This window comes from Scomber japonicus, chromosome 24 (genome assembly GCF_027409825.1).
Source record: "Scomber japonicus isolate fScoJap1 chromosome 24, fScoJap1.pri, whole genome shotgun sequence".
Taxonomy (NCBI): domain Eukaryota; kingdom Metazoa; phylum Chordata; class Actinopteri; order Scombriformes; family Scombridae; genus Scomber; species Scomber japonicus.
The window spans coordinates 816,358-833,857 of NC_070601.1; the positions used below are offsets into that span (position 1 = coordinate 816,358).

Here is a 17,500-nt window from a genome sequence, read left to right on the forward strand (position 1 = left end):
ATTAATCTTAACGTCTCGGCTCCATCGTGACGTCAACCTCTCTGTCGGGCTGTCACTGGCTGTGTATGGAGGTTCGGTCTAAACCCCGCCCCCTTTACCATCCCGGTGCCCTCGCGCTGATTAACGGAAAGAAACCGGCAGTCATCCACCGACCGGAGACACGAGACACCGGGAGACACCGGAGACAGACGGTGAGTTAACGGCTCGGATAAAGAAGCGTCGTAGTTAACATCCCGGTGAGTGTTTCCATTATCGGACACCGGCAGAACTTCCTTCCTTCCTGTTTGTACCGGACAGCAGCAGCCGGTACCGGTGATCGGTGTTATTAACGTTAATTACCGGCAGCTGAGCATCATTGTAGGATCCAGTAACGGTTCAGCTCCGGTAAGTAACGGAGTTTATTCTAACGGGAACCGGAACTGTGTTAGCCTCATGTAGCATGCTGATGCTAACCTAAGCTACTTCCGGTTTGTTTCCATCATGTTTCAGTCTATTCACAGATTTATGACCAATAGATACTACTACTGTATGAACATAGTGTTGGTGTTGCGTCACCGGTTATAAACGGCGTTACCATGGAGACGCGAACTTATAACGGACAGAAGATTACAGTTAAACAGTGATGTGAATATAACAGGATGGGTGGAAGGTGTGTGTGTGTGTGTGTGTGTGTGTGTGTGTGTGTGTGTGTATATATATGTGTGTGTGTGTGTGAGTGTGTGTGTGTTACTGTGTGTGTGAGTGAGTGTGTGTAAATATGTATATGTTTGTGTGTGTGTCTATGTGTGTATATATCATAGGTATATATATATGTGTGTGTGTGTTACTGTGTGTGTGTGTATATATGTGTGTGTTACTGTGTGTGTGTGTGTATATATATGTGTGTGTTACTGTGTGTGTGTGTGTTACTGTGTGTGTGTATATATATATGTCTGTGTTACTGTGTGTGTGTATATATATGTGTGTGTTACTGTGTGTGTGCGTGTGTGTTACTTTGTGCGTGTGACTGTGTGTGTGTATATATATATGTGTGTTACTGTGTGTGTGTGTGTGTGTTACTTTGTGCGTGTTACTGTGTGTGTGTATATATATATATGTGTGTTACTGTGTGTGTGTGTGTGTGTGTGTGTTACTGTGTGTGTATATATATATGTCTGTGTTACTGTGTGTGTGTGTGTGTTACTGTGTGTGTGTATATATGTGTGTGTGTTACTGTGTGTGTGTATATATATGTCTGTGTTACTGTGTGTGTGTGTGTGTGTTACTGTGTGTGTGTATATATATGTCTGTGTTACTGTGTGTGTGTGTGTGTGTGTTACTGTGTGTGTGTGTGTTACTGTGAGTGTGTGCGTTACTGTGTGTGTTACTGTGTGTGTGAATGTTGGTCTGTAGTTAGTGAAGGTTGGTCTGTAGTTAGTGAAGGTTGGTCTGTAGTTAATAAAGGTTGGTCTGTAGTTAGTGAGGGTTGGTCTGTAGTTAGTGAAGGTTGGTCTGTAGTTAGTGAAGGTTGGTCTGTAGTTAGTGAGGGTTGGTCTGTAGTTAGTGAAGGTTGGTCTGTAGTTAGTGAAGGTTGGTCTGTAGTTAATGAAGGTTGGTCTGTAGTTAGTGAAGGTTGGTCTGTAGTTAATAAAGGTTGGTCTGTAGTTAGTGAGGGATGGTCTGTAGTTAGTGAGGGATGGTCTGTAGTTAGTGAGGGATGGTCTGTAGTTAGTGAGGGTTGGTCTGTAGTTAGTGAAGGTTGGTCTGTAGTTAGTGAAGGTTGGTCTGTAGTTAATGAAGGTTGGTCTGTAGTTAGTGAAGGCTGGTCTGTAGTTAGTAAAGGTTGGTCTGTAGTTAGTGAAGGTTGGTCTGTAGTGAGTGAAGGTTGGTCTGTAGTTAGTGAAGGCTGGTCTCTAGTTAGTGAAGGTTGGTCTGTAGTTAGTGAAGGTTGGTCTGTAGTTAATGAAGGTTGGTCTGTAGTTAGTGAAGGCTGGTCTGTAGTTAGTAAAGGTTGGTCTGTAGTTAGTGAAGGTTGGTCTGTAGTGAGTGAAGGTTGGTCTGTAGTTAGTGAAGGCTGGTCTCTAGTTAGTGAAGGTTGGTCTGTAGTTAGTGAAGGTTGGTCTGTAGTTAATGAAGGTTGGTCTGTAGTTAATGAAGGTTGGTCTGTAGTTAATGAAGGTTGGTCTGTAGTTAGTGAAGGTTGGTCTGTAGTTAGTGAAGGTTGGTCTGTAGTTAGTGAAGGTTGGTCTGTAGTTAGTGAAGGTTGGTCTGTAGTTAATGAAGGTTGGTCTGTAGTTAATGAAGGTTGGTCTGTAGTTAATGAAGGTTGGTCTGTAGTTAGTGAGGGTTGGTCTGTAGTTAGTGAGGGTTGGTCTGTAGTTAGTGAGGGTTGGTCTGTAGTTAGTGAAGGTTGGTCTGTAGTTAGTGAAGGTTGGTCTGTAGTGAGTGAAGGTTGGTCTGTAGTTAGTGAAGGCTGGTCTCTAGTTAGTGAAGGTTGGTCTGTAGTTAGTGAAGGTTGGTCTGTAGTTAATGAAGGTTGGTCTGTAGTTAATGAAGGTTGGTCTGTAGTTAGTGAAGGTTGGTCTGTAGTTAATGAAGGTTGGTCTGTAGTTAATGAAGGTTGGTCTATAGTTAATGAAGGTTGGTCTGTAGTTAATGAAGGTTGGTCTGTAGTTAGTGAAGGTTGGTCTGTAGTTAGTGAAGGTTGGTCTGTAGTTAATGAAGGTTGGTCTGTAGTTAATGAAGGTTGGTCTGTAGTTAATGAAGGTTGGTCTGTAGTTAGTGAGGGTTGGTCTGTAGTTAGTGAGGGTTGGTCTGTAGTTAGTGAAGGTTGGTCTGTAGTTAGTGAAGGTTGGTCTGTAGTTAATGAAGGTTGGTCTGTAGTTAGTGAAGGTTGGTCTGTAGTTAGTGAAGGTTGGTCTGTAGTTAATGAAGGTTGGTCTGTAGTTAGTGAAGGTTGGTCTGTAGTTAATGAAGGTTGGTCTGTAGTTAATGAGGGTTGGTCTGTAGTTAGTGAAGGTTGGTCTGTAGTTAGTGAGGGTTGGTCTGTAGTTAATGAAGGTTGGTCTGTAGTTAGTGAGGGTTGGTCTGTAGTTAGTGAGGGTTGGTCTGTAGTTAGTGAAGGTTGGTCTGTAGTTAGTGAAGGTTGGTCTGTAGTTAGTGAAGGTTGGTCTGTAGTTAGTGAAGGTTGGTCTGTAGTTAATGAAGGTTGGTCTGTAGTTAGTGAAGGTTGGTCTGTAGTTAATGAAGGTTGGTCTGTAGTTAATGAGGGTTGGTCTGTAGTTAGTGAAGGTTGGTCTGTAGTTAGTGAGGGTTGGTCTGTAGTTAATGAAGGTTGGTCTGTAGTTAATGAAGGTTGGTCTGTAGTTAGTGAAGGTTGGTCTGTAGTTAGTGAGGGTTGGTCTGTAGTTAATGAAGGTTGGTCTGTAGTTAATGAAGGTTGGTCTCTATTTAGTGAAGGTTGGTCTGTAGTTAGTGAAGGTTGGTCTGTAGTTAGTGAAGGTTGGTCTGTAGTTAGTGAAGGCTGGTCTGTAGTTAGTGAGGGTTGGTCTGTAGTTAGTGAAGGTTGGTCTTTAGTTAGTGAAGGTTGGTCTGTAGTTAGTGAAGGCTGGTCTGTAGTTAGTGAAGGTTGGTCTGTAGTTAGTGAGGGATGGTCTGTAGTTAGTGAAGGTTGGTCTGTAGTTAGTGAAGGTTGGTCTGTAGTTAATGAAGGTTGGTCTGTAGTTAATGAAGGTTGGTCTAGTTAGTGAAGGCTGGTCTGTAGTTAGTGAAGGTTGGTCTGTAGTTAGTGAAGGCTGGTCTGTAGTTAGTGAAGGTTGGTCTGTAGTTAGTGAAGGTTGGTCTGTAGTTAGTGAAGGTTGGTCTGTAGTTAGTGAAGGTTGGTCTGTAGTTAGTGAAGGTTGGTCTGTAGTTAGTGAAGGTTGGTCTGTAGTTAGTGAAGGTTGGTCTGTAGTTAGTGAGGGTTGGTCTGTAGTTAGTGAGGGTTGGTCTGTAGTTAGTGAAGGTTGGTCTGTAGTGAGTGAGGGTTGGTCTGTAGTTAGTGAGGGTTGGTCTGTAGTTAATGAAGGCTGGTCTGTAGTTAGTGAAGGCTGGTCTGTAGTTAATGAAGGATGGTCTGTAGTTAGTGAAGGCTGGTCTGTAGTTAATGAAGGTTGGTCTGTAGTTAGTGAGGGTTGGTCTGTAGTTAATGAAGGATGGTCTGTAGTTAGTGAAGGCTGGTCTGTAGTTAATGAAGGTTGGTCTGTAGTTAGTGAAGGTTGGTCTGTAGTTAGTGAAGGTTGGTCTGTAGTTAGTGAAGGCTGGTCTGTAGTTAGTGAAGGTTGGTCTGTAGTTAGTGAAGGTTGGTCTGTAGTTAGTGAGGGTTGGTCTGTAGTTAATGAAGGTTGGTCTGTAGTTAATGAAGGTTGGTCTAGTTAGTGAAGGCTGGTCTGTAGTTAGTGAAGGTTGGTCTGTAGTTAGTGAAGGCTGGTCTGTAGTTAGTGAAGGTTGGTCTGTAGTTAGTGAAGGTTGGTCTGTAGTTAATGAAGGTTGGTCTGTAGTTAGTGAAGGTTGGTCTGTAGTTAGTGAAGGTTGGTCTGTAGTTAGTGAAGGTTGGTCTGTAGTTAGTGAAGGTTGGTCTGTAGTTAGTGAAGGTTGGTCTGTAGTTAGTGAGGGTTGGTCTGTAGTTAGTGAGGGTTGGTCTGTAGTTAGTGAAGGTTGGTCTGTAGTGAGTGAGGGTTGGTCTGTAGTTAGTGAGGGTTGGTCTGTAGTTAATGAAGGCTGGTCTGTAGTTAGTGAAGGCTGGTCTGTAGTTAATGAAGGATGGTCTGTAGTTAGTGAAGGCTGGTCTGTAGTTAGTGAAGGTTGGTCTGTAGTTAGTGAAGGTTGGTCTGTAGTTAGTGAGGGTTGGTCTGTAGTTAGTGAAGGTTGGTCTGTAGTTAATGAAGGTTGGTCTGTAGTTAGTGAAAGTTGGTCTGTAGTTAATGAAGGTTGGTCTGTAGTTAGTGAAGGTTGGTCTGTAGTTAATGAAGGTTGGTCTGTAGTTAGTGAAGGTTGGTCTGTAGTTAATGAAGGTTGGTCTAGTTAGTGAAGGTTGGTCTGTAGTTAATGAAGGTTGGTCTGTAGTTAGTGCAGGTTGGTCTGTAGTTAGTGAAGGTTGGTCTGTAGTTAGTGAAGGTTGGTCTGTAGTTAGTGAGGGTTGGTCTGTAGTTAATGAAGGTTGGTCTGTAGTTAGTGAAGGTTGGTCTAGTTAATGAGGGTTGGTCTGTAGTTAGTGAAGGTTGGTCTGTAGTTAGTGAAGGTTGGTCTAGTTAATGAGGGTTGGTCTGTAGTTAGTGAGGGTTGGTCTGTAGTTAGTGAAGGTTGGTCTGTAGTTAATGAAGGTTGGTCTGTAGTTAGTGAAGGTTGGTCTAGTTAATGAGGGTTGGTCTGTAGTTAGTGAGGGTTGGTCTGTAGTTAGTGAAGGTTGGTCTGTAGTTAGTGAGGGTTGGTCTGTAGTTAGTGAAGGTTGGTCTGTAGTAGGCCTGCACGATATCAGCAAAATGTGCGATGTGCGATCACACTGTTCAATATTGCGATGACGATATGACTTGCGATAAATAAGAAAATATTTAAAGTTTGCATACAGTTCCTGTCTCTTTCAGATTTTCAGCTTTAAAAGATTCCCTGCTTTTAGGTACTCTAAAACACTGAATAGCTGATTGTAATTACCGCAAATTCCGGACTACAGAGCGCACCTGATTAAAAGCCGCATGCTCTAATTTTAGAAAGAAAATCAATTTTGTACTTGTACAAGCCGCGCCGGATTTTAAGCCTCAGGTGTCCCACGTTGTAATATGAGATATTAGCTATGGTTGGTCTGGCGATGCCTGACAGCCATCACGCATTTATTGTGTATTATTTTATCAATATTAAGGCAAAAGAACTCAATTTATGTCCATGGACATTGTAATGAATAGGATATATGCTTAATATTAGTTTGCATACAGCGTGCTGCATGGACTTCATTACATCTGCTGCACCGCTGCTATCACAATTATCAAATGCTAAGTTTCTACAGTCTGTGACTGTGACCCTCATAAAAGTAATATTTTACAAATCTGCATTATATAAACTAACGAAATTCGTTAAAGTAAGTAATTTGGCGACTTCTAAGTCATTAAACTAAGTCTTACTTTTACTGGAGTAATCTACCTCGTTGGCACCTGTCATTGTACGTCTTGCTTTGAATTAAAACCTACTGAGCGAACTCTCCCGTTCTCTCCTATGAACGAGTCGGACGACAACGTGTATCAAACATGAAGCAAAGTGAAAAAATAATAAAGTACGTAACAGCCGCATCATATGATTTTCTTCGAGTATTTTCCATGTTGATGAGAGTCAGTACAAATGACTGATTTACAATAATAAAGCGTGCTTGATTTATCACACAATTTCATTGGACCTCTGTGAACTACTCATCAATTTTATTGGTCTACTGTTACAAGGCAAAATGTTTTGGACGCCACGAAAAAAAAAAAAGTGTGCGTGGCCAATTTATCGCATTACAGACCAGCTTTTGCGATGGGTTCATCGCGAACGTTCACATCGCAATGACGATGAAAATTCGATTAATCGTGCAGGCCTAGTCTGTAGTTAGTGAAGGTTGGTCTGTAGTTAGTGAAGGTTGGTCTGTAGTTAGTGAAGGTTGGTCTGTAGTTAATGAAGGTTGGTCTGTAGTTAGTGAAGTTTGGTCTGTAGTTAGTGAGGGTTGGTCTGTAGTTAGTGAAGGTTGGTCTGTAGTTAATGAAGGTTGGTCTGTAGTTAGTGAAGGTTGGTCTGTAGTTAGTGAAGTTTGGTCTGTAGTTAGTGAAGGTTGGTCTGTAGTTAATGAAGGTTGGTCTGTAGTTAGTGAAGGTTGGTCTGTAGTTAGTGAGGGTTGGTCTGTAGTTAATGAGGGTTGGTCTGTAGTTAGTGAAGGTTGGTCTGTAGTTAGTGAAGGTTGGTCTGTAGTTAATGAAGGTTGGTCTGTAGTTAGTGAAGTTTGGTCTGTAGTTAGTGAAGGTTGGTCTGTAGTTAATGAAGGTTGGTCTGTAGTTAATGAAGGTTGGTCTGTAGTTAGTGAAGGTTGGTCTGTAGTTAATGAAGGTTGGTCTGTAGTTAATGAAGGTTGGTCTATAGTTAATGAAGGTTGGTCTGTAGTTAATGAAGGTTGGTCTGTAGTTAGTGAAGGTTGGTCTGTAGTTAGTGAAGGTTGGTCTGTAGTTAATGAAGGTTGGTCTGTAGTTAATGAAGGTTGGTCTGTAGTTAATGAAGGTTGGTCTGTAGTTAGTGAGGGTTGGTCTGTAGTTAGTGAGGGTTGGTCTGTAGTTAGTGAAGGTTGGTCTGTAGTTAGTGAAGGTTGGTCTGTAGTTAATGAAGGTTGGTCTGTAGTTAGTGAAGGTTGGTCTGTAGTTAATGAAGGTTGGTCTGTAGTTAGTGAAGGTTGGTCTGTAGTTAATGAAGGTTGGTCTGTAGTTAATGAGGGTTGGTCTGTAGTTAGTGAAGGTTGGTCTGTAGTTAGTGAGGGTTGGTCTGTAGTTAATGAAGGTTGGTCTGTAGTTAGTGAGGGTTGGTCTGTAGTTAGTGAGGGTTGGTCTGTAGTTAGTGAAGGTTGGTCTGTAGTTAGTGAAGGTTGGTCTGTAGTTAGTGAAGGTTGGTCTGTAGTTAGTGAAGGTTGGTCTGTAGTTAGTGAAGGTTGGTCTGTAGTTAATGAAGGTTGGTCTGTAGTTAGTGAAGGTTGGTCTGTAGTTAATGAAGGTTGGTCTGTAGTTAATGAGGGTTGGTCTGTAGTTAGTGAAGGTTGGTCTGTAGTTAGTGAGGGTTGGTCTGTAGTTAATGAAGGTTGGTCTGTAGTTAATGAAGGTTGGTCTGTAGTTAGTGAAGGTTGGTCTGTAGTTAGTGAGGGTTGGTCTGTAGTTAATGAAGGTTGGTCTGTAGTTAATGAAGGTTGGTCTCTATTTAGTGAAGGTTGGTCTGTAGTTAGTGAAGGTTGGTCTGTAGTTAGTGAAGGTTGGTCTGTAGTTAGTGAAGGCTGGTCTGTAGTTAGTGAGGGTTGGTCTGTAGTTAGTGAAGGTTGGTCTTTAGTTAGTGAAGGTTGGTCTGTAGTTAGTGAAGGCTGGTCTGTAGTTAGTGAAGGTTGGTCTGTAGTTAGTGAGGGATGGTCTGTAGTTAGTGAAGGTTGGTCTGTAGTTAGTGAAGGTTGGTCTGTAGTTAATGAAGGTTGGTCTGTAGTTAATGAAGGTTGGTCTAGTTAGTGAAGGCTGGTCTGTAGTTAGTGAAGGTTGGTCTGTAGTTAGTGAAGGCTGGTCTGTAGTTAGTGAAGGTTGGTCTGTAGTTAGTGAAGGTTGGTCTGTAGTTAGTGAAGGTTGGTCTGTAGTTAGTGAAGGTTGGTCTGTAGTTAGTGAAGGTTGGTCTGTAGTTAGTGAAGGTTGGTCTGTAGTTAGTGAGGGTTGGTCTGTAGTTAGTGAGGGTTGGTCTGTAGTTAGTGAAGGTTGGTCTGTAGTGAGTGAGGGTTGGTCTGTAGTTAGTGAGGGTTGGTCTGTAGTTAATGAAGGCTGGTCTGTAGTTAGTGAAGGCTGGTCTGTAGTTAATGAAGGATGGTCTGTAGTTAGTGAAGGCTGGTCTGTAGTTAATGAAGGTTGGTCTGTAGTTAGTGAGGGTTGGTCTGTAGTTAATGAAGGATGGTCTGTAGTTAGTGAAGGCTGGTCTGTAGTTAATGAAGGTTGGTCTGTAGTTAGTGAAGGTTGGTCTGTAGTTAGTGAAGGTTGGTCTGTAGTTAGTGAAGGCTGGTCTGTAGTTAGTGAAGGTTGGTCTGTAGTTAGTGAAGGTTGGTCTGTAGTTAGTGAGGGTTGGTCTGTAGTTAATGAAGGTTGGTCTGTAGTTAATGAAGGTTGGTCTAGTTAGTGAAGGCTGGTCTGTAGTTAGTGAAGGTTGGTCTGTAGTTAATGAAGGTTGGTCTGTAGTTAGTGAAGGTTGGTCTGTAGTTAATGAAGGTTGGTCTGTAGTTAATGAGGGTTGGTCTGTAGTTAGTGAAGGTTGGTCTGTAGTTAGTGAGGGTTGGTCTGTAGTTAATGAAGGTTGGTCTGTAGTTAGTGAGGGTTGGTCTGTAGTTAGTGAGGGTTGGTCTGTAGTTAGTGAAGGTTGGTCTGTAGTTAGTGAAGGTTGGTCTGTAGTTAGTGAAGGTTGGTCTGTAGTTAGTGAAGGTTGGTCTGTAGTTAATGAAGGTTGGTCTGTAGTTAGTGAAGGTTGGTCTGTAGTTAATGAAGGTTGGTCTGTAGTTAATGAGGGTTGGTCTGTAGTTAGTGAAGGTTGGTCTGTAGTTAGTGAGGGTTGGTCTGTAGTTAATGAAGGTTGGTCTGTAGTTAATGAAGGTTGGTCTGTAGTTAGTGAAGGTTGGTCTGTAGTTAGTGAGGGTTGGTCTGTAGTTAATGAAGGTTGGTCTGTAGTTAATGAAGGTTGGTCTCTATTTAGTGAAGGTTGGTCTGTAGTTAGTGAAGGTTGGTCTGTAGTTAGTGAAGGTTGGTCTGTAGTTAGTGAAGGCTGGTCTGTAGTTAGTGAGGGTTGGTCTGTAGTTAGTGAAGGTTGGTCTTTAGTTAGTGAAGGTTGGTCTGTAGTTAGTGAAGGCTGGTCTGTAGTTAGTGAAGGTTGGTCTGTAGTTAGTGAGGGATGGTCTGTAGTTAGTGAAGGTTGGTCTGTAGTTAGTGAAGGTTGGTCTGTAGTTAATGAAGGTTGGTCTGTAGTTAATGAAGGTTGGTCTAGTTAGTGAAGGCTGGTCTGTAGTTAGTGAAGGTTGGTCTGTAGTTAGTGAAGGCTGGTCTGTAGTTAGTGAAGGTTGGTCTGTAGTTAGTGAAGGTTGGTCTGTAGTTAGTGAAGGTTGGTCTGTAGTTAGTGAAGGTTGGTCTGTAGTTAGTGAAGGTTGGTCTGTAGTTAGTGAAGGTTGGTCTGTAGTTAGTGAAGGTTGGTCTGTAGTTAGTGAGGGTTGGTCTGTAGTTAGTGAGGGTTGGTCTGTAGTTAGTGAAGGTTGGTCTGTAGTGAGTGAGGGTTGGTCTGTAGTTAGTGAGGGTTGGTCTGTAGTTAATGAAGGCTGGTCTGTAGTTAGTGAAGGCTGGTCTGTAGTTAATGAAGGATGGTCTGTAGTTAGTGAAGGCTGGTCTGTAGTTAATGAAGGTTGGTCTGTAGTTAGTGAGGGTTGGTCTGTAGTTAATGAAGGATGGTCTGTAGTTAGTGAAGGCTGGTCTGTAGTTAATGAAGGTTGGTCTGTAGTTAGTGAAGGTTGGTCTGTAGTTAGTGAAGGTTGGTCTGTAGTTAGTGAAGGCTGGTCTGTAGTTAGTGAAGGTTGGTCTGTAGTTAGTGAAGGTTGGTCTGTAGTTAGTGAGGGTTGGTCTGTAGTTAATGAAGGTTGGTCTGTAGTTAATGAAGGTTGGTCTAGTTAGTGAAGGCTGGTCTGTAGTTAGTGAAGGTTGGTCTGTAGTTAGTGAAGGCTGGTCTGTAGTTAGTGAAGGTTGGTCTGTAGTTAGTGAAGGTTGGTCTGTAGTTAATGAAGGTTGGTCTGTAGTTAGTGAAGGTTGGTCTGTAGTTAGTGAAGGTTGGTCTGTAGTTAGTGAAGGTTGGTCTGTAGTTAGTGAAGGTTGGTCTGTAGTTAGTGAAGGTTGGTCTGTAGTTAGTGAGGGTTGGTCTGTAGTTAGTGAGGGTTGGTCTGTAGTTAGTGAAGGTTGGTCTGTAGTGAGTGAGGGTTGGTCTGTAGTTAGTGAGGGTTGGTCTGTAGTTAATGAAGGCTGGTCTGTAGTTAGTGAAGGCTGGTCTGTAGTTAATGAAGGATGGTCTGTAGTTAGTGAAGGCTGGTCTGTAGTTAGTGAAGGTTGGTCTGTAGTTAGTGAAGGTTGGTCTGTAGTTAGTGAGGGTTGGTCTGTAGTTAGTGAAGGTTGGTCTGTAGTTAATGAAGGTTGGTCTGTAGTTAGTGAAAGTTGGTCTGTAGTTAATGAAGGTTGGTCTGTAGTTAGTGAAGGTTGGTCTGTAGTTAATGAAGGTTGGTCTGTAGTTAGTGAAGGTTGGTCTGTAGTTAATGAAGGTTGGTCTAGTTAGTGAAGGTTGGTCTGTAGTTAATGAAGGTTGGTCTGTAGTTAGTGCAGGTTGGTCTGTAGTTAGTGAAGGTTGGTCTGTAGTTAGTGAAGGTTGGTCTGTAGTTAGTGAGGGTTGGTCTGTAGTTAATGAAGGTTGGTCTGTAGTTAGTGAAGGTTGGTCTAGTTAATGAGGGTTGGTCTGTAGTTAGTGAAGGTTGGTCTGTAGTTAGTGAAGGTTGGTCTAGTTAATGAGGGTTGGTCTGTAGTTAGTGAGGGTTGGTCTGTAGTTAGTGAAGGTTGGTCTGTAGTTAATGAAGGTTGGTCTGTAGTTAGTGAAGGTTGGTCTAGTTAATGAGGGTTGGTCTGTAGTTAGTGAGGGTTGGTCTGTAGTTAGTGAAGGTTGGTCTGTAGTTAGTGAGGGTTGGTCTGTAGTTAGTGAAGGTTGGTCTGTAGTAGGCCTGCACGATATCAGCAAAATGTGCGATGTGCGATCACACTGTTCAATATTGCGATGACGATATGACTTGCGATAAATAAGAAAATATTTAAAGTTTGCATACAGTTCCTGTCTCTTTCAGATTTTCAGCTTTAAAAGATTCCCTGCTTTTAGGTACTCTAAAACACTGAATAGCTGATTGTAATTACCGCAAATTCCGGACTACAGAGCGCACCTGATTAAAAGCCGCATGCTCTAATTTTAGAAAGAAAATCAATTTTGTACTTGTACAAGCCGCGCCGGATTTTAAGCCTCAGGTGTCCCACGTTGTAATATGAGATATTAGCTATGGTTGGTCTGGCGATGCCTGACAGCCATCACGCATTTATTGTGTATTATTTTATCAATATTAAGGCAAAAGAACTCAATTTATGTCCATGGACATTGTAATGAATAGGATATATGCTTAATATTAGTTTGCATACAGCGTGCTGCATGGACTTCATTACATCTGCTGCACCGCTGCTATCACAATTATCAAATGCTAAGTTTCTACAGTCTGTGACTGTGACCCTCATAAAAGTAATATTTTACAAATCTGCATTATATAAACTAACGAAATTCGTTAAAGTAAGTAATTTGGCGACTTCTAAGTCATTAAAAAGTCTTACTTTTACTGGAGTAATCTACCTCGTTGGCACCTGTCATTGTACGTCTTGCTTTGAATTAAAACCTACTGAGCGAACTCTCCCGTTCTCTCCTATGAACGAGTCGGACGACAACGTGTATCAACCATGAAGCAAAGTGAAAAAATAATAAAGTACGTAACAGCCGCATCATATGATTTTCTTCGAGTATTTTCCATGTTGATGAGAGTCAGTACAAATGACTGATTTACAATAATAAAGCGTGCTTGATTTATCACACAATTTCATTGGACCTCTGTGAACTACTCATCAATTTTATTGGTCTACTGTTACAAGGCAAAATGTTTTGGACGCCACGAAAAAAAAAAAAGTGTGCGTGGCCAATTTATCGCATTACAGACCAGCTTTTGCGATGGGTTCATCGCGAACGTTCACATCGCAATGACGATGAAAATTCGATTAATCGTGCAGGCCTAGTCTGTAGTTAGTGAAGGTTGGTCTGTAGTTAGTGAAGGTTGGTCTGTAGTTAGTGAAGGTTGGTCTGTAGTTAGTGAAGGTTGGTCTGTAGTTAGTGAAGGTTGGTCTGTAGTTAGTGAAGGTTGGTCTAGTTAATGAAGGTTGGTCTGTAGTTAGTGAAGTTTGGTCTGTAGTTAGTGAGGGTTGGTCTGTAGTTAGTGAAGGTTGGTCTGTAGTTAATGAAGGTTGGTCTGTAGTTAGTGAAGGTTGGTCTGTAGTTAGTGAAGTTTGGTCTGTAGTTAGTGAAGGTTGGTCTGTAGTTAATGAAGGTTGGTCTGTAGTTAGTGAAGGTTGGTCTGTAGTTAGTGAGGGTTGGTCTGTAGTTAATGAGGGTTGGTCTGTAGTTAGTGAAGGTTGGTCTGTAGTTAGTGAAGGTTGGTCTGTAGTTAATGAAGGTTGGTCTGTAGTTAGTGAAGTTTGGTCTGTAGTTAGTGAAGGTTGGTCTGTAGTTAATGAAGGTTGGTCTGTAGTTAATGAAGGTTGGTCTGTAGTTAGTGAAGGTTGGTCTGTAGTTAATGAAGGTTGGTCTGTAGTTAATGAAGGTTGGTCTATAGTTAATGAAGGTTGGTCTGTAGTTAATGAAGGTTGGTCTGTAGTTAGTGAAGGTTGGTCTGTAGTTAGTGAAGGTTGGTCTGTAGTTAATGAAGGTTGGTCTGTAGTTAATGAAGGTTGGTCTGTAGTTAATGAAGGTTGGTCTGTAGTTAGTGAGGGTTGGTCTGTAGTTAGTGAGGGTTGGTCTGTAGTTAGTGAAGGTTGGTCTGTAGTTAGTGAAGGTTGGTCTGTAGTTAATGAAGGTTGGTCTGTAGTTAGTGAAGGTTGGTCTGTAGTTAATGAAGGTTGGTCTGTAGTTAGTGAAGGTTGGTCTGTAGTTAATGAAGGTTGGTCTGTAGTTAATGAGGGTTGGTCTGTAGTTAGTGAAGGTTGGTCTGTAGTTAGTGAGGGTTGGTCTGTAGTTAATGAAGGTTGGTCTGTAGTTAGTGAGGGTTGGTCTGTAGTTAGTGAGGGTTGGTCTGTAGTTAGTGAAGGTTGGTCTGTAGTTAGTGAAGGTTGGTCTGTAGTTAGTGAAGGTTGGTCTGTAGTTAGTGAAGGTTGGTCTGTAGTTAGTGAAGGTTGGTCTGTAGTTAATGAAGGTTGGTCTGTAGTTAGTGAAGGTTGGTCTGTAGTTAATGAAGGTTGGTCTGTAGTTAATGAGGGTTGGTCTGTAGTTAGTGAAGGTTGGTCTGTAGTTAGTGAGGGTTGGTCTGTAGTTAATGAAGGTTGGTCTGTAGTTAATGAAGGTTGGTCTGTAGTTAGTGAAGGTTGGTCTGTAGTTAGTGAGGGTTGGTCTGTAGTTAATGAAGGTTGGTCTGTAGTTAATGAAGGTTGGTCTCTATTTAGTGAAGGTTGGTCTGTAGTTAGTGAAGGTTGGTCTGTAGTTAGTGAAGGTTGGTCTGTAGTTAGTGAAGGCTGGTCTGTAGTTAGTGAGGGTTGGTCTGTAGTTAGTGAAGGTTGGTCTTTAGTTAGTGAAGGTTGGTCTGTAGTTAGTGAAGGCTGGTCTGTAGTTAGTGAAGGTTGGTCTGTAGTTAGTGAGGGATGGTCTGTAGTTAGTGAAGGTTGGTCTGTAGTTAGTGAAGGTTGGTCTGTAGTTAATGAAGGTTGGTCTGTAGTTAATGAAGGTTGGTCTAGTTAGTGAAGGCTGGTCTGTAGTTAGTGAAGGTTGGTCTGTAGTTAGTGAAGGCTGGTCTGTAGTTAGTGAAGGTTGGTCTGTAGTTAGTGAAGGTTGGTCTGTAGTTAGTGAAGGTTGGTCTGTAGTTAGTGAAGGTTGGTCTGTAGTTAGTGAAGGTTGGTCTGTAGTTAGTGAAGGTTGGTCTGTAGTTAGTGAGGGTTGGTCTGTAGTTAGTGAGGGTTGGTCTGTAGTTAGTGAAGGTTGGTCTGTAGTGAGTGAGGGTTGGTCTGTAGTTAGTGAGGGTTGGTCTGTAGTTAATGAAGGCTGGTCTGTAGTTAGTGAAGGCTGGTCTGTAGTTAATGAAGGATGGTCTGTAGTTAGTGAAGGCTGGTCTGTAGTTAATGAAGGTTGGTCTGTAGTTAGTGAGGGTTGGTCTGTAGTTAATGAAGGATGGTCTGTAGTTAGTGAAGGCTGGTCTGTAGTTAATGAAGGTTGGTCTGTAGTTAGTGAAGGTTGGTCTGTAGTTAGTGAAGGTTGGTCTGTAGTTAGTGAAGGCTGGTCTGTAGTTAGTGAAGGTTGGTCTGTAGTTAGTGAAGGTTGGTCTGTAGTTAGTGAGGGTTGGTCTGTAGTTAATGAAGGTTGGTCTGTAGTTAATGAAGGTTGGTCTAGTTAGTGAAGGCTGGTCTGTAGTTAGTGAAGGTTGGTCTGTAGTTAGTGAAGGCTGGTCTGTAGTTAGTGAAGGTTGGTCTGTAGTTAGTGAAGGTTGGTCTGTAGTTAATGAAGGTTGGTCTGTAGTTAGTGAAGGTTGGTCTGTAGTTAGTGAAGGTTGGTCTGTAGTTAGTGAAGGTTGGTCTGTAGTTAGTGAAGGTTGGTCTGTAGTTAGTGAAGGTTGGTCTGTAGTTAGTGAGGGTTGGTCTGTAGTTAGTGAGGGTTGGTCTGTAGTTAGTGAAGGTTGGTCTGTAGTGAGTGAGGGTTGGTCTGTAGTTAGTGAGGGTTGGTCTGTAGTTAATGAAGGCTGGTCTGTAGTTAGTGAAGGCTGGTCTGTAGTTAATGAAGGATGGTCTGTAGTTAGTGAAGGCTGGTCTGTAGTTAGTGAAGGTTGGTCTGTAGTTAGTGAAGGTTGGTCTGTAGTTAGTGAGGGTTGGTCTGTAGTTAGTGAAGGTTGGTCTGTAGTTAATGAAGGTTGGTCTGTAGTTAGTGAAAGTTGGTCTGTAGTTAATGAAGGTTGGTCTGTAGTTAGTGAAGGTTGGTCTGTAGTTAATGAAGGTTGGTCTGTAGTTAGTGAAGGTTGGTCTGTAGTTAATGAAGGTTGGTCTAGTTAGTGAAGGTTGGTCTGTAGTTAATGAAGGTTGGTCTGTAGTTAGTGCAGGTTGGTCTGTAGTTAGTGAAGGTTGGTCTGTAGTTAGTGAAGGTTGGTCTGTAGTTAGTGAGGGTTGGTCTGTAGTTAATGAAGGTTGGTCTGTAGTTAGTGAAGGTTGGTCTAGTTAATGAGGGTTGGTCTGTAGTTAGTGAAGGTTGGTCTGTAGTTAGTGAAGGTTGGTCTAGTTAATGAGGGTTGGTCTGTAGTTAGTGAGGGTTGGTCTGTAGTTAGTGAAGGTTGGTCTGTAGTTAATGAAGGTTGGTCTGTAGTTAGTGAAGGTTGGTCTAGTTAATGAGGGTTGGTCTGTAGTTAGTGAGGGTTGGTCTGTAGTTAGTGAAGGTTGGTCTGTAGTTAGTGAGGGTTGGTCTGTAGTTAGTGAAGGTTGGTCTGTAGTAGGCCTGCACGATATCAGCAAAATGTGCGATGTGCGATCACACTGTTCAATATTGCGATGACGATATGACTTGCGATAAATAAGAAAATATTTAAAGTTTGCATACAGTTCCTGTCTCTTTCAGATTTTCAGCTTTAAAAGATTCCCTGCTTTTAGGTACTCTAAAACACTGAATAGCTGATTGTAATTACCGCAAATTCCGGACTACAGAGCGCACCTGATTAAAAGCCGCATGCTCTAATTTTAGAAAGAAAATCAATTTTGTACTTGTACAAGCCGCGCCGGATTTTAAGCCTCAGGTGTCCCACGTTGTAATATGAGATATTAGCTATGGTTGGTCTGGCGATGCCTGACAGCCATCACGCATTTATTGTGTATTATTTTATCAATATTAAGGCAAAAGAACTCAATTTATGTCCATGGACATTGTAATGAATAGGATATATGCTTAATATTAGTTTGCATACAGCGTGCTGCATGGACTTCATTACATCTGCTGCACCGCTGCTATCACAATTATCAAATGCTAAGTTTCTACAGTCTGTGACTGTGACCCTCATAAAAGTAATATTTTACAAATCTGCATTATATAAACTAACGAAATTCGTTAAAGTAAGTAATTTGGCGACTTCTAAGTCATTAAACTAAGTCTTACTTTTACTGGAGTAATCTACCTCGTTGGCACCTGTCATTGTACGTCTTGCTTTGAATTAAAACCTACTGAGCGAACTCTCCCGTTCTCTCCTATGAACGAGTCGGACGACAACGTGTATCAAACATGAAGCAAAGTGAAAAAATAATAAAGTACGTAACAGCCGCATCATATGATTTTCTTCGAGTATTTTCCATGTTGATGAGAGTCAGTACAAATGACTGATTTACAATAATAAAGCGTGCTTGATTTATCACACAATTTCATTGGACCTCTGTGAACTACTCATCAATTTTATTGGTCTACTGTTACAAGGCAAAATGTTTTGGACGCCACGAAAAAAAAAAAAGTGTGCGTGGCCAATTTATCGCATTACAGACCAGCTTTTGCGATGGGTTCATCGCGAACGTTCACATCGCAATGACGATGAAAATTCGATTAATCGTGCAGGCCTAGTCTGTAGTTAGTGAAGGTTGGTCTGTAGTTAGTGAAGGTTGGTCTGTAGTTAGTGAAGGTTGGTCTGTAGTTAGTGAGGGTTGGTCTGTAGTTAGTGAAGGTTGGTCTGTAGTTAATGAAGGTTGGTCTGTAGTTAGTGAAGGTTGGTCTGTAGTTAGTGAAGTTTGGTCTGTAGTTAGTGAAGGTTGGTCTGTAGTTAATGAAGGTTGGTCTGTAGTTAGTGAAGTTTGGTCTGTAGTTAGTGAGGGTTGGTCTGTAGTTAGTGAAGGTTGGTCTGTAGTTAATGAAGGTTGGTCTGTAGTTAGTGAAGGTTGGTCTGTAGTTAGTGAAGTTTGGTCTGTAGTTAGTGAAGGTTGGT

General features: G+C 41.9%; 1 protein-coding gene across 1 annotated transcript in view; it reads left to right on the plus strand.

Moving 5' to 3' along the window:
- Positions 1-98: 98 nt before the first annotated feature.
- LOC128354272 (mid1-interacting protein 1-B-like) overlaps positions 99-17,500 on the plus strand; it is a 20,320-nt gene continuing 2,918 nt past the window's right edge. The window contains 1 exon segment of the mRNA XM_053314532.1: positions 99-191. The gene's annotated coding sequence lies outside the window, so the exon portion shown is untranslated.